Source organism: Mytilus edulis, chromosome 5 (assembly GCF_963676685.1).
Source record: "Mytilus edulis chromosome 5, xbMytEdul2.2, whole genome shotgun sequence".
NCBI classification, from domain to species: domain Eukaryota; kingdom Metazoa; phylum Mollusca; class Bivalvia; order Mytilida; family Mytilidae; genus Mytilus; species Mytilus edulis.
In genome coordinates, this window is record NC_092348.1 from 30,874,790 (window position 1) to 30,891,526 (window position 16,737).

General features: G+C 33.9%; 2 long non-coding RNA genes across 2 annotated transcripts; one reads left to right on the forward strand and one right to left on the reverse strand.

The window, feature by feature from the left end:
* Positions 1-233: 233 nt before the first annotated feature.
* On the reverse strand, positions 234-9,156 carry LOC139523418 (uncharacterized). Its single transcript, XR_011664612.1, has 2 exons — positions 9,032-9,156; positions 234-782 (listed from the first exon to the last, which is right to left on the reverse strand). It is a non-coding gene; the product is annotated as an uncharacterized lncRNA (long non-coding RNA).
* A 93-nt stretch (positions 9,157-9,249) lies between these two features.
* LOC139523417 (uncharacterized) lies at positions 9,250-15,320 on the forward strand. The gene is made up of 3 exons (XR_011664611.1): positions 9,250-9,423; positions 11,979-12,136; positions 14,621-15,320. It is a non-coding gene; the product is annotated as an uncharacterized lncRNA (long non-coding RNA).
* The last annotated feature ends 1,417 nt before the right edge of the window (positions 15,321-16,737 follow it).

Sequence of the window (16,737 nt, forward strand, 5' to 3'; positions counted from 1 at the left end):
TTATAAAAATAATACGCACTCGACATCAGGAAGATTCACACTGTGGTTCGAGGCTGATATTTTACAGTATCAATTGTATAATAGCGCATAATTTATATATATATCAAACAAGATTAGAATCTGCAATACTGTTCATTTTTTGGTATTTTGCTATTGCTTAAAATATGTTGTAATTAATGCAGTTATATGTTACTATGTTAGGCAATGCATTATAATCAACACAAAACAATGTCTCGATTACCTTATTTTTAATCATAACTGGAATTTCTTTTATTTATCATAACCATTTTTTAATATATAATAAAACATTCAATGTCATACCAACATGTGAAGTTTGTGGCAAAAATCTCTGTCATTTTCATGCCCCTTGGTTATTTTATGACCCTTTAAAGCTCATAAATAAAACAATCAAAGAAACAATTAATTTTGCATGTATCATGTTTCATTGCTCTCCCCCTATGCCATCTCTTCTTTGGAATGCTTTGTTGAATGTCAGTTTCCTGGCTCTTTTCTTCAATTCAGTCCCGGATATGATGTGTCTTTTTACATGTACAGTGGTAATTCAAGAGGACACTTTAGTTCTAATATGAGCTCATTATAAGCATCCACCTTTAATGTTTTGGTACTTGTACGAAACTCAGGATTCAATGGTTCATGATTAAATGTTGGTTTTTTTTCCGATGAGTGCCATATTGTCTAGATACATCATTTTGTTTATAGGTCTTCAATTTTCACATCGAACATTCCCATGTCTGCTCCTGTCTCCATTGCTGTTAATCATTCTGAGGAAAGAAAATGTAATGAATTTATAAATAATAAAATTGAGAATGGATATGGGGAATGTGTCAAAGAGACAACAACCCGACCAAATAAAAAACAACAGCAGAAGGTCACCAACAGGTCTAGGCTACAATAAATTATCTTATGTTAAAACTTTCCTCATTTCTGTGTTATGTAAAAATAAAAAGAATGCACAAGTATGGAAGGGAATGGCATGACATCAAAATTTACTTATTACTTTATATACTACCATAAGTCCAGTAATCACTAATGGACTGGACTTCTGATACTACATGTATATATAATATTATAATCAATCAAAGTTGAAATTTGTTTCTAAATAAAAAAAAAAAAAAAGGAAAATATGATAATTTAATTCATCATCATCAAAGTATTGGTGTTTGCCAGTGGCAAGTATTTCATACACGTGTAGCTTTAACCATCGGTCTATTTATGTGCTCTTTATAATAAAATCCGTGAAACAACGACGAAAGACATTTAAATATATACTAACTACTTTATACAAAAGTACATTAATGTTTAATAGATTGAAGTGGAAATTTAATTTACATGTAATTGAAAATTTATCGTACATAGTCATATATATAGCACCTAGCCAGAGATGTTATACATCTATCTATGGTAGCACACAGAAACGTGTCCGATTCCTCAAAAACGCGTCAATGTGACGTCAATGATTTGATAAACATGTCAAATTGCACTGGCGAAACCACTTCTGCGGGACGCCGGTCGAGCAGTACCCTCATAGACATACATTTTGTAAAAAGACATTTATAGGCATCACCGGATAATATTAAAACAATATAATCTACTTACTATTTATAAACGATGATTTAAACTTTACAAAACTTATTAAATGCAATGTTAATGGGTTTTTTTTTCTAAATACGCATGACATATTTGCCACTGGACATTAAGTAATCAATAGTTAATTATGTGTTGTAAACTTAGCCTGCAGTTATGCTTGTTATGAATTACCTATGCTGAACAAACTAATGTTTATCAAAGACATACAGTAAACGTGGCCAAGCACCGGGAAGAAAATACAATATAAAATGTACATCATGTATTAGTTTTCTAAATTGTGAAGTACCTCTGTCTGAACTTTATAATAATAATAATCATATTGATAAAGAAAATCATAAATTAAAGCGCTTCAAATAAAAATAACTTTTTATTGTGCAATTTTTTTTAAACCAGACCTATAGTCTGTGTCTGCAAGCAGAAGAAAGCGTGCACAGTGTAGCATAGCTTGGACATTTGTCTGTACGGATTACTAAACCTTTCCTCCAGATTTTTTTTTGGCACCTGCTTCGACTTTTTTTTCTAATCATTTACAATCCAACCGAACAATACGGGTTCTATCGTATCCCACACCATTAATATTGAATTGCGTTTTTACTTTACAGAGTATCATTGGGGGTATATGAGTTTTGAAATATTCTGGCGTTTTTAACCGGACACATTCTTAAATTATCGGTCACGTTTTTGAGATTGTAACAATACAAAAAAGGTTATTGTCTTAAGTCAGGAGTTTGGTATTCAGTAGTTGGTTTTCAAGTTTGAATGGTTTTACATTAGTCACTTTTGGGGCCCTTTATACCTTGCTGTTCGGTGAGAGCTCATGCAGGCACGGTGTTGAAGACCGTACTTTGACCTATAATGGTTTACTTCTACAAATTACGACTTATATGAACAGGAGACTTTTCTAATTGGCAGTTATACCACATCGTCTTATATATTAATACAACACTGAGCCACCCAACCCATCCAGTGACCCCAATTACTCGTTTGTGAGGGCTGCCTAGAGTTAGAGGTGGATTTAGGGGGGGCAGGGGACCCGCCCCCCCCCCTTTTTGGAAAAAAATGGTTGCTTATATAGGGGAATCATTGAAGCGTGACTGGAGCCGGCCCCCTCTTAGGTCAGTCAGTGGGCCCCCACTTATGTAAATTTCTGGATCCGCCACTGAGAGTGGTTACACCGGGCCAAAAATGCATCGGACTGAAACAACATACTGGTTGTGTGTACACTGACAATCAAATTAAAATTAAAAAAATGTATAAAATATTGTAAAAAATTATTTTTCATTTGAGTGCATTTAACGTAACAATAACACAATGTAACCGTAGACAAAAATATCATTGTTACACTCGTAAGTATTCTATGTAGTTCCTTAGTCAACCCTAGGTCTGCATTCCGGCGATATAGCCTAAACTTCATTGTAACAATAACTTTTTTACGGGCGTATGACATTTGCGCCGATTTTGAAAATTTGCATTCTTTCATTTGCGCCGATTTCATATTGACATTTGCGCCGATTTTATATTTTCTACTAATTGGATTTACAGGTAAGTTACAGGTAAGTTTATACTTTTACATCTACTTTACCTTGAAGGTATATTGGTAAAATCTGGTTATAAACGTTGTTCACTTATGGTTTTAAGTTAGTTTTATTTCATATTGTTCTTGGACATCGTTGTAACACGATGGACATTTTGCACACCGAAACGAGCCGAGGAGTAAATTCGTTAATTATTGATAGCCATACATATCGGAAGGTCAGTGTCCTGAAAAACGGTAACATATCTTACCGATGTACCATCAAATCATGTAAAGCCAGAGTCACCACGGATTCTGATGGTATGAGTATTGTCAAAACACTAAACGAGCATAATCATGTAGCAGAGTTACAGGTAAGCATTTCAGTATTTTGACCCTATTTTTTACTGTTATATAAGATGTTGAATTAAAATGAAGTTGACTAGCTGACTAACTTGCTTGTAATGTCGTTAAATTGTAAAACAGTAAAACTATAATTCATATCGACTTATCATTGATTTAATATTTCTTTTGAAGGGAATGAATGAAAGCCATCTTGTACCTAAAGATTTGAAGAATGCATCACTAGCTGTTTACAGAGAGCGTCGTAAAGATACACCTGTTTTACCAAAAACTAGAGATGACGTCCATACCGCTACTGGTTTCATGGTAATTGAGACAAATAAGTCGGAAAAGTTCCTGCTAGCCAATGACCGCGAGAAAGGTATACTTCTTTTTTCTTCACACCTGAATCTTGTTTGTCTCTGCAACGATATGTCGTCAATTTTTATAGATGGAACTTTCAAGTGTTGTCCTAAGTACTTTTACCAATTATATACGTTACACGGCTGTAAGAATGGCAATTATGTTCCTCTTATGTATGCCCTCTTGCCATCAAAAGATGAAGAGTGTTACGAAATCATGTGGAAAATGATTTGTGAACTATGCAGTCAAAAGCAACTTTCCTTTGTGCCTAATGTTATACATATAGATTTCGAACAAGCAATGCATAATGCAATTATGCATGCTTTCCCACAATGTAAAATAGATTGCTGCCGTTTCCATCTTGCTCAGAGTTGGTGGAGGAAAATCCAGACTGTTGGGCCGAGTACCGATTACAAAGACAAATCCACTGAGATAGGTAAATGGTTATCCCAATTTTTCGGGTTACCATTCCTTCCCCCAAATGAAGTTGAGGACTGTTTCACGTTTGACATTATGTCCGATGCTCCTTCTGATGACAAATGCCATACATTCTTAGACTACGTACTAAGTACATATATATGCACAACGTCACGCTATCCACCTCAATCAGGGCCGTAACTAGGGTTCGAATTCAGAGGAGGCAGGGGTTTGGGGGCCGCCGATTGAGGCCCCCATAGAGAGAGGGGGTTGGGGGGCTTAGCCCCCGCCGATTTTTTTCTCGCAGTAAAATGGCTAAAAATGACCCGTTTTCCTTCGATTTACTTACTTTACTGAAGAAACATCAGTATTGCTTGAACCTGGAAGCAAAAACAAAGTTAACTGAGATTGCTGTTCGGGGTAACTAAGCCAATTAAGGCTCCATCTTGAAGACCGTACTTTGACCTATAATTATTAACATTAAATACATTGTGACCGCGGATTTTGTTCTCAATATGGCTAAAAACCACCCGTTTTCCTTCGATTTCCTTACTTTAAGAAACGTCAGTATTGCTGGATCCTTGAGGCAATTTTTTATACAAACAATTATTATCTGTATTTAAAGATATTTTTGTTAGAAATCAAACTGGTAAGTTAAAAAAACATTTGAAGCAAGATCATATAGAAAGCAAGATATTTTTTTTGTCGAGGACTTTGAATTTTAATATTGTTGAAAGCTGAACAAACATGAATATAACTACAACCAGGGACTTTCTAAACTAGTATATACTTAGTTTAGAAAGTATCTGCTTCAACGAATGGTAGTGTTTAACTACTAAGGCATTGACCATAATGTTGTCGTACGATCGGCCGGGAGACGTTAAAAATGACACAACAGCTGATTCAGCCGGTAATTTCGAATTTCCAATATCATAAAAGATTCACATTACAAAGGGAACTTCCTCTGCTTAATGGAGCCCCTGAATAAATGTGAATAGTTAAGTTTTATTCAAAATTGTCGAAAGCAAAGTTTCATATGTGTTCTTGTACGAATACTGAATAACAGACGGACGGCCACACGAAAAATAAAATACTGAAACGGTTCACTTTCGGTAAAAAATCCGGAAAATGACAGATATATCACGTATCATGATAACACTGTTAAAACTGTAAACTTGTGTTGTTTATAATATAAATTCAAGTTCTTCGTGTACATAGTCAATATTTCATTTTATTACTTCAAAAAAAATTGTTGTAGAAAATTCAGGGGAGGCAGTTGCCTCCCCTGCCTCATAGGTAGTTACGGCCCTGTCAATTCTGGGCAGCTGCACCTGTTGAGAACTGCAAGAGGACGAATAACGGTCCAGAATCTTTTCATTCTCATTACAACGAGCAATTTTATTCTCACCATCCCAACATATATGTTTTTATGGATGTTATCAAGAAAATCCAGGCCGTAACATATGTAAAGATGCGAACTCTAGACATGCCAGCATCTGTACGCAAGCCAGACAAAGAAAAGATGGACTTTGTTATTGACAAGTATGGCAAATACAGAAATGACGAAATAACAAGAAAGGAATACATAAGATGTGTTGCCTACAAATACTCTGCTAGAACAGACTTATAATTTTAATGTTTTCCGTTTTTATGGATTTTAATTCGTGATTTTAAGATAACAGAGTGATTTTACTTCTTCATTTTAAAGTATGTGGATATAGTGCTATTAAATTGACTTATCCTGCTCGAAATCCTATTTCCACCTCCCCGTGGTGAGCAGGTGACAACAGTTGTATACATGTTATGATTGACAATTCATAAAATGGGTACAACTGGCTAACGGAAGAGGTCTTTAATGAAAAATTAAAAAAAAAGAGTTGTCTCATTGACATATTCTTATATATTTTCTGTAGTTTACCTGTATTTTACCTGTATTTTACCTGTATTTACCTGTAAAAAAATCGGCGCAAATGAAAAAAAAAATCGGCGCAAATGAAAGAAAAAATCGGCGCAAATGAAGTGCAAATCGGCGCAAATGCAAAACGCCGCTTTTTTACGACTGTTACATTTCAATGTAACCATAGCCAGTACCAAAATAAAATAGAAATTTAAATATTTCACAGACAATTTTATTTACAATATAAAAATAGGAAGACTGTTGAATAATTTTCAGTGGCGGATTCAGAGGGGGGCGTATAGGGCGTACGCCCCGCCCCCCTTTGCTCGGACTTTTTTTTTTTTTTTTTTTTTTGTAAAATGATTAATCAGACTAGACTTCGTGAACTTTTGCCATTTCCCGAGTATTTCATTTTTATACGACAATTCTTTAGTTATAAAGACATTTTTCGCTGGCCGGTATTTACTGATTGTCAAAGTCATGTGATTTGCTATGGTGGAGTTGACCAGTGCGTTGAAAAAACGGCACTCGGTCATTTTGAAATTCAAATTACAGTAATACACATTGCTTAGGCTGAGGTGGTCATGACAATCAGGAAACCTTCAAAGCGACACAGGATTGAGCAAGAACGTATTGACTTCTATTTCACTATTCCACTAAACAGAAAGTAATGGTAAATACTCTATAGACTATTACACTCTCATGAAAAAAAAGTTCCACAATATTATTTACCTACGAAAACATGTTTAACAAATTGAATAATGATCCCCAGTCAGTATAATCTCTAGAAAGATTTCAAGTCTCAGGTACGAACCATTTGATTTGAGGAGGCAGTCTGAGATATTTGAGAGAAAAAAAATGACTCTGATTCTTGCCTTAAACAAATTTTTGGCCGTATCTGGATTGAAAACAATAGTCTTGTCCACTTTTTTGCTATTAAAAACTAAAATTTCCAACAAAAATATTTAGCATGAAATGAACATGATGAATAAAAACGGGCGTATTTTTTTGTGGCCGGGGTTTGCATGTCTGACTGGAATGCCGGACTTATATATATTGAATACTTTTTTCAAGACCAGACTGCATGCAACCTGCCTACTGGGTGTGACTTTTATGTCTCCATTTGTTGACCGTCATTCATAACTTCGTTGTCATTTCAGACACTTTCGTAGTCTTTGGTGGATTTGGAACCCCTCACTTCGGTTCCCTAAGTTATGTTGGGTGAAACATATCAATCAAACATTTTGATAAAAACTGCTTGTTTGTCTTTTTTAACTCGTGTCGGTCGTATTGTAAATTTCATCTAATTTCCATGTCTATTTTTTACTGACAAGTCCTACATCAAATATATCAGTACATAGCTTTGGATCAATACTATCATTTTATGATAGACAATTAATAGGGAGAATACAGCATAAAAAATGTCCAACCCTTACACTTTACAGCAACTATAAAATATGCATGCCCCAAGCCAGGAACCGTTTAAATAGTACATATAACACTTATTTTATGTTTTTTTTAACCCAAAAAAGGTCCCAAAAAATTTCCGACTCGCTCCGCTCGACAAAATTTAATATCTTCGCCCCCTTTCAAAAATCCGGGATCCGCCCCTGATTTTTACCACACCAAATGCACAATGAGCAAACCCATATATCGCATTGCCCAGATCGCATAGTATGCTAAAAAAATATTTAAAAAACCCAGAAGTAACAGAAATGTTGTTGTTAAATCATTTCAAACGAGATCACTTATATAAAAATATACATATATGCAGCAACAACTGAACAGCAACAAACACAGCAGTCAATGTGGCGAGATGAAATAATTTTGTAGGCACCTAGGACTTATATATTAAAATGTTTCCCAAATTAAATGAAGCATTGGGCCCTATAAAAAAATCCTGTCAAAATAGGAAACACATTTTTAAAAGGGGGTTCCAAATCTGGAGATAGGGTTTCCAAATAGATTTCCCTTTTCAAATTTATGCATTTATCGTTAAAAAGGGGTCCAACCTTCGGACCCCTCCCCCTTCTTGCGCCGAGGGGTGTACCGCACCTCCCTTTATCCAATCATATATTTAGAAAGTCAGGCTGATCATTTCACAAATATCAATTTAACAAATATTAATACTATAATCTATTTAATAAGGTTTGGCAAAGAAGTAATAATATGTATATCCAAAACAACCTGCGATTTTATACCTATTTTGACATTTACAGAAAGTTCTGTAACCAGAGGCGGATCCACCCATTGTTTTAAAAGAGGGTTCCAAACACGGGCACTTGTTTCTAACCATACGAAAAGGTCGACTATCCATAGTCGACCTTCCTATCCATAGTCGACCTTCGTATGGATAGAAACAAGTGCCTGTTGTTCCAAACACTCGGGATAAAAGGAAAAAGGGGGGTTCCAACTCAGTCGCCTAAAGATTTCATAATTATAGCGAAAAAATGGGGGAAATAAAATATTTTAAGTAGAGTTATGAGGGCCCTCATGGGGTTTTTGATTATGTGATTACTTGGCCGTTTTTTTAATGATTATTTGATTATTAAGCCAAATATTTCATGAATATTTGATTACCTAGGACTGTATTTTTAGTTTATGATTATTTGATTACTAAAGATAAGCAAATATTTAATGATTATGTGATTATATTGGCAAAAAAATGGTGATTATGTGATTACTAGGACCCCCCCCCCCCCCCCATGAGGGGCCTCAGTTATATAGAATAATGCATTGAACGTCCAAAATAATTTGGTGTTCCCACCCCCGGAACCCCAGGGGTCCGCCACTGTGTAACGCGTATTCTGCTTTTTTAACTAACGTAATATGTTTTGAATTAGCTATGCTACACTTTTCTCAGTTTTAAAATATTCAATGTACTACTATACCTTGATCTACCTTCAATGATCCCATTGTGGTATTCAATCCAGAAGAAGTTTGAACTGTTGAACTGTTGAAATGTCAGTGCGAGTGCAAAAATAACGTTTGTAAACAATGAATGACGTCATGTGTAAATCCAATCACATAAACGTTTTACAATAGGCAGTTGTATGTTTCATATTGACGCGCTTTTGTGATTACGATAATAACATCAACGGCAAAATTTGAGACAACATGCAGTAGATCAGCCGGGAAGGATAGGATACAGAAATACAGCAGAGAAAATATCGGTTTACCAGCCACTTGCAGAAATTCTTAAAGTTACAGAAAGAGACGATTGTTACGACAAGTCAGAGATGGCGGATCCTTTTCGAATCATCTACGGATTGCTATTGTTCATGTATGTTTTACAAGTCAAATGTAAGTCTTCTTCCATCACAAGTTTTATTCCGTGAGCATCCTGTCAGATCATATATTTTGCCGGAATCAACATTCTGTATACTGTGTCAACAGAATACAGAATGTTGATTCTGTATTCTGTTGACACAACATTCTATATTCTAGCTGTTGACATTGATACAAATACAATGTCTTTCCCTTCAAGAATTTAGTTCAAATTTATGTGGTTCATAAGGGAACAGAACATTTGATTTACATATATATATATATATTATATATATATATATTTTATAAAAAAAAGATGCCGTATTATTGCCAACAACACAACAACAACAGCAACAACATATATTTTTTTTGCCAATCATGGCAACCAAAATGAGCGGAATAATCACAACTCTCCACAACAGTCAACAGATCAGATGACAAGAAATTAACAAATATAGGTCACTATACGGCCATCAATAATGAGCAAAGCCATATCGCATAGTCAGCTAAAAAAGGCACCAAAATGACAAATGTCAAGGAATAGGGCTCTTCACGGTTAGTTCGGCCATATTGGATAGGGGGCAGATTTTCATAATAGAGGTAAAAATGGTGTGAAAAATACGGGAAAACATCATTAAAACAGAGCTGTTGCTTGGAAACACACATAGGATTTCCCACACTTTCATACCATTTCCACCTCCTTCCAAAAAATCTGCCCCCTATCCTATATGGCCGAACTAACCGTGAAGAGCCCTATTCAAACAAGAAAAGTAACGTTCTTATTCATGTACAAAAATGAACGAACAATGAATATGTAACACACCAACAAACAACAACCACTGAATTACAGGCTCCTGACTTCGGACAGCTGGAACATATATACAGAATGTGGTGAGGTTAAACATGCTAGGGTCTTCCCTCTAAACCTGGAACAGAGTTGTAACAGTACTACATTATAACAACAAACTATCAAAATCAGTTGAAAAAGGCTTTAATATTTAACTTTAAATAACAGATGAATGCAAATACAAATACATCTCAGTAACAAAAACATAATGGACGTTACCGTTACTCAACAAAAAAAGTCACTAAATACAGATCTGAGAGTACTTGCAGTTACTGACAGCTAGTTCAAAGCCACTAACAACTAATAACAAAAATCATGCATCTAACTTCAAAGACTTGGTTCATAGTTTTTTTTTATACTTCTGTTGATTATATTTAATCTTAGTTTTTTCCTTCTGTTAAAAAGAGATTAAATAACAGACGCAATGTTCAATAAATTTGTTTATAGATGGCAAATTTGTGTTACATTCGTTTAATTTATAATAATACACACAAACTAAAGAGACAGAAAGACAAAGTTTGCCTCCAACGACAAGCAAGAATAAACCAAGAAACAGAAAACAGAAAATTTTCCAATGTCCTATTTGGCTGGCTTTCATATTATTCCCATTGTTGTTATAAAGTAGACAGAAGCAATGAAGAATCGATAATAGTGTGGTGCTTCAATATGAAGAAAAGAGAATAACAGGCAAAATTAATAATAAAAAGTGAAAAATGATATATAGAATATTACAGAATACAGAAATGAAGAAACCACTTCCAGACCAGACCCTTTTATAAGTTGCACATTTTTTTATTTTTTTTTGCCTTTTAAATCTTTTTGTTCGGACACCATATTGGTCCGACACCCCAATAGCCTGACGCCCTATAAGTCCGACGACCCATTGGACCGACACACGAATACTAGTAATCCGACACATTAACCGACACATAATTATTGAGCAATACTTTGTATGAATAATATTTATATTTTAAGAGGATAATCCCCATAGTTTAAAATGATCCTACTGAGATTCCTTAGAATAATAACATATTAGGGTACATGTATTAAAAATTTGCTTAATGTCCAGTGGCAAATATTACATGCATGTTCAAAACAATTGTTAGATAAGTACAATAGGTAATTCCTGTAAAAGATGTCATCTGGGGTGAAAGAAGGTCAATGAAACTTGGACTGCCACTGGACAACGAGAGCATATTGAAGGTGGACAGGAATTTGCCCTGCTGCATATTCAGACAAAAGGCCACCGACGGCCTCTCAAAGAGTTGTTGCAATAGTTATTAACCTGCAGAGATCATGGCACTCTTTTTCTATACATGCTATATGAGGCATCCGATTAAAGGTGACCAATCTTACATTTTTTGAAAATTAAACATCGCGCACAATTTTACTACCAATGGTTTTACTGTTTTTACTGTATCACATAAACATTATCCGTTGTGCTGACTGACTTGCACTTCTGGTGACATTTTGTTAGTGAGAATGTGTTCACATATGGAACATATCTTGTCCTTATGTCCCACGTAAGTGTCACCAATAACTCCTGAACCACTTTACAAAATTTTGTAAATCATCGATACAATCTTTATCTCATGATGTATTTTTTCAAAGGACAATTTACAAAGTGTTACGTCCATAATTAATACCATAACATGCATGTTGGGAAAAACAACTTTTTATAAATGCATGCAAAGTATTTGATGCAGTATGATTTATTGTAATAGGTATCTAAAAATGGATCCCACCAGAACACAAAGACTAAGTCTATGAGGAAAATAAAGTTTTAGATCAACGACTAAAAATTGTCATGAACAGATAAAATATGAGATAGAGATAGAACTGGTATGAAAGGTGACAGTAGAACATTGAAATAATTTGAAAGGTAGGTATATATATATATAATATAGTTTTACACTCAATTATGATTTTTTTAAAGTAAGTATTTGCAGTTATTCCTTTAATTTTATTATATATTTTTTTAATATCATGAAATGTTGTAGTGTGTTCATATGACAACAAACCAACAACGAACAAGTTCAAAAAAATAAAGAGTAGAAATACAATTCTTCAACAATTGAAAGATATCATTAAAGTTAACAAAGAAGTCTACGGGAAGTACATATCCGTACACACAACTTCTCATTTAACTGTTTCACAGATTGCATTGATATTGTGCTCGAATAATCAGATTATATTAATACATATGTGTTTTGTTTCCGATCCAAAGATATCAGAGTGTTACTGCAGGACATAGTTGAACTTAGGAACCTAAAGGAAATATAAACAAAGATCTCCTTCTCTGTAACCGAATAACAGATTTAAAAGATAGTAATTTATTATAATGAGAATTTCCACTGGTACTAATAATGAAAAAAATCACAAAAAGAATACTTTTGTTTAATTTTTAAACTATTGCATATGTATAAAATAATAAAAAGTTGTAGGATTGTCACTGAGACAACTATCCACCAAATTTGAGACGATGTGAATGTGAACAATAATATACAACTGTGCAGACTTCAACAATGAGAAAAGCCATACCGTATTGTCGGCTACAAAAGACCATGACATAAACAATATATGAAACAATTTAATTCAGAAAAATTAACGACCTAATTTATAACAAAACAAATAAAAAATGTTAAAAGTGCAGCCCGTATTGAAAACATGGACATTTGCCATGAACCCAGACTTGGGACGCTAAAATTCTTCTCCAAATCGTATAAGATCAGGTCCTGAAGTCATACAAAATTTTCTCAGTGCCCGGAGAAAAAAAATTGTGGTAGAAAATTGAAATCCAGCATTTTGATTGGTTTATTTGTTGATTTTGGAGTTTGAGTTGGCCAGTTTTCAAGTAGGTAAATCAAAGCTTGTTCCATTTTTTTTCTTTCATTTTTCTCCCTGTATAATATAAACCTTGTATAATTAACGTTATACCACCTTTAGCAATGCATGTACACTGATTTACATTATGTCATGGTTGACCTATATATGTTTAATCTTAGGCAGTGGCTATTTGACCGGCACCGGCTAAATAGCAAATTTGCTATTTGACCGGCACCGGCAAAATAGCAAATTTGCTATTTAGCCGGCACTGAATAAAACTGTTCATTGATGTGATTAATAGAGAATAAAAAAGATTAATTAATAATAATTTAAAATCATTTTATCATAATATCAAGCATCAATAAAAAAAATTATTGAAGATGTTCATAAATAAATAATTTATAACTTTATAATATTAATTAAAAGCATGAAAACACATTTGTATGTAACATTACTAAATATATTTTTTACTAAAAAATATTTATAAAAAATCTGTACTACATCACTACTCCACATTACCAGATTTTGCTGAACACTTTCTGATCGCCTTAAATTCTTTGCGAACAGAACGAGACCTCAAGACAAGTGGTATATTTCAAAAGAGGACTGTTTCAGCATTCTCCGGAATGATTCACCTGAATATAGATATCAAGAGTTGGTGACACCATATGAAAAAATGGTGGGTTGAACCTGGTTTTGTGGCATGCCAAACCTCCCGCTTTAATGGCAGTGTTAATTACGTGGTTAATTATAACATTAATATGACAACATTACACGACAGGGTTACAATAAATAAACAGATAAATAGGAGAAAATATAGGACAGAGAAACAAACAAACAAAAGTCTTAAAAAGTGTGTCATAATAGAATCAAATCGGTAATTGGCAAATGGGCTATTGTAAACATTGATTTAATTATTGTCGAAAAGATGCATGAGAAGCTATTAAGAGCGTTTATGAAGAGAAGAAAAAGAACCCTACCTACATATGCAACATATGCACACATGATGCAGATTTAAAGGAAGCCAGTGTATTGTGAAGTTCCTGTTTGGAGTGGCAACATTTATCTTGTGCTAGATTAAAACAACTTCCAAAGGCAAAGAATTGGTTTTGTAACAATTGCAAATGTTAAATCATGTGTCCTTTTGAAATTCGTAGCAAACAACTTTTAATATTGTCTTTTTTAAGATGTGATGTAAGAGGTGTAGTTTTACATAACACTATTTGTATAGCATGGCAGGATATTTAAACCATAGATTTTACACATCTTCAATATTATTATTTTTTATTGTACTGTATTTTTAATGCTTGATATTGTGATAAAATGATTTTAAATTATTATTAAGCTTTTTTATTTTCTACTTATTACATCAATGAAGTTTTATTCAGTGCCGGCTAAATAGCAAATTTGCTATTTTGCCGGTGCCGGTCAAATAGCAAATTTGCTATTTAGCCGGTGCCGGTCAAATAGCCACTGCCTTAATCTTATTATTGGACTTTAACAAAATGAAAAATGTTATAATCCACTTTTTCCTTTCCAGAAACAAGTTGGCAAAGATATATATCACATGCATAGGAAGAGCAGTGGAAAATAACATTGAAGCAGAATTATAAAACAGTTATTTTAAAAAAACATTAAATTGAGAGAGAGAGAAACACATTTTTTTACTTTTTAATGCTGTTCATTCTTAAGATTACTGTTTATTGTATTTCGATGGAAGTTATTGCAGTTGATAAGAAGATAGAACAAAAAATTGAGTTCTTCAGCTTGTTTTATTCAGTCAATAAAAATTAATTTTGAAAAGCAAACCATATATGTTTAAAAATCAAAAAGGTTAATTATGTACCAAATGACCTCCGTCAGACATTAATCAGTCTGTTGGAAATCTTTCTTTAAATTTTTATGCTTATTTTACAAAATGTACCTTTGTTTGTATGTTTGTAAGATTCAAATCAATCAGAGATTTCTGAGAAACTACAAACCAAGAGTTTCTGAAAGTCATCAGTCCTCATGTGAACATGCTATACTGAGTAATGTAGTTCTTACCCTTTCAACTCCCCGTTAACGGGATGCCTAAATATTGTAACACCAAATTTCACATATTGTTTTTGTAAAATACGCTTTGCAGTTTTATAGGAAAGAGTACAAGAGTTATGCATACATGTATTTAAGTTACTATTCACAATACACTCATTACAAGTGAATGAAATTGCAGCATGATTAATGTATACAAAAAAAAAAAGAAATCTGTTAATAAATGTATTTAACCATTAAAAATCTTACAATGAGCATATGATTGGAAATTTATTTATGAGAAGTTAAAGACTAAAAAAAGTGGTCGTATTCTGAATATTCGCTCAGCTCACAGTGAAAGGAGAAAAGCATACACTGTTCAGTCTGAAGGTACCTGTTCATGTAGGGGGACATGTCTTATAGCAGATTCTCTCCTTGTGGTGAACTAGCATGTTAAAAAGGAGCTCAGTGCATTATTGGTCTAGTTCTGTACAAAATATGTTAATTACAATTGTATTTATATCTGAGTATCATGTCCTCTTCCTGCACTTAACTTGCCACTGAATCACATAACATCAATCCATCCACCCATCTTCTCAAAAGTAATATATCGAGTTCCAATGTTCAATATGTTCTGATTTGACTCGAGCAAGATATAAATACATGTAATATGGTATTGTCAAATAGAAGTATTAATAAGTATTAAAAACATAAACCTTGTAGACCACACAAGATGCAATTCTGACAATAAATATGACATAAAGCCAGAATATTTAAAAAAAAAAAAGCTAAAGTAACTGTTGAAGAGCTGGATCTAAAGCTGAACCACTTCAGGACAACAAAAATCAGAGAAATAAAAAAAAACATAACGAAAACATTAACATGTCACGATATAGAAAATGAATGGAAATGGGGTAAGTGTCAAAGAGAACAATTAACCCACCCCAAATATACAAAACAACTAGGCATCACTATACAGATACAGTCTGATTTAAAAAGTGTTATAATGAAACAGTACTGAAGAAATTAGTAACGAAACACTACTTACGAAATCAGTACTGAATCATTACTGACGAAATCAGTACTGTCAAAAACAGTACTAAAACAGTACTGTCAAAATCAGTACTGAAACAGTACTGTCAAAATCAGTACTAAAACAGTACTGTCAAAATCAGTACTAAAACAGTACTGTCAAAATCAGTACTGAAACAGTACTGACAAAATCAGTACTGAAACAGTACTGTCAAAATCAGTACTAAAACAGTACTGTCAAAATCAGTACTGAAACAGTACTGACAAAATCAGTACTGATTTCATTGAAAGTATAACATTATAAGTTTTCAGTCTTTCCTTACAGTACTGATATGCACGAGGGTAGAAATGTACCAAAAAGGTATGGGTAAATTATTGGTAGTGTAGTAGTGGAAGCGAAGTTTGGCCGCGGTGAGAACGTGATGGTCGTAGTGAGGTCGTAATAACGTCGCTGTGAGATCGTATCGCAGTCTCCGATTAGAATCACGCTTTCGCTACGCTCTCGCTACGATGGCACAGCGACCTTTGCGATCTTACTACGATCTTAGTGCGCTCTCACTACGCTTCTACTACGACCTGATTTCGCCACGACCGCACCACGATTGTTTTGAA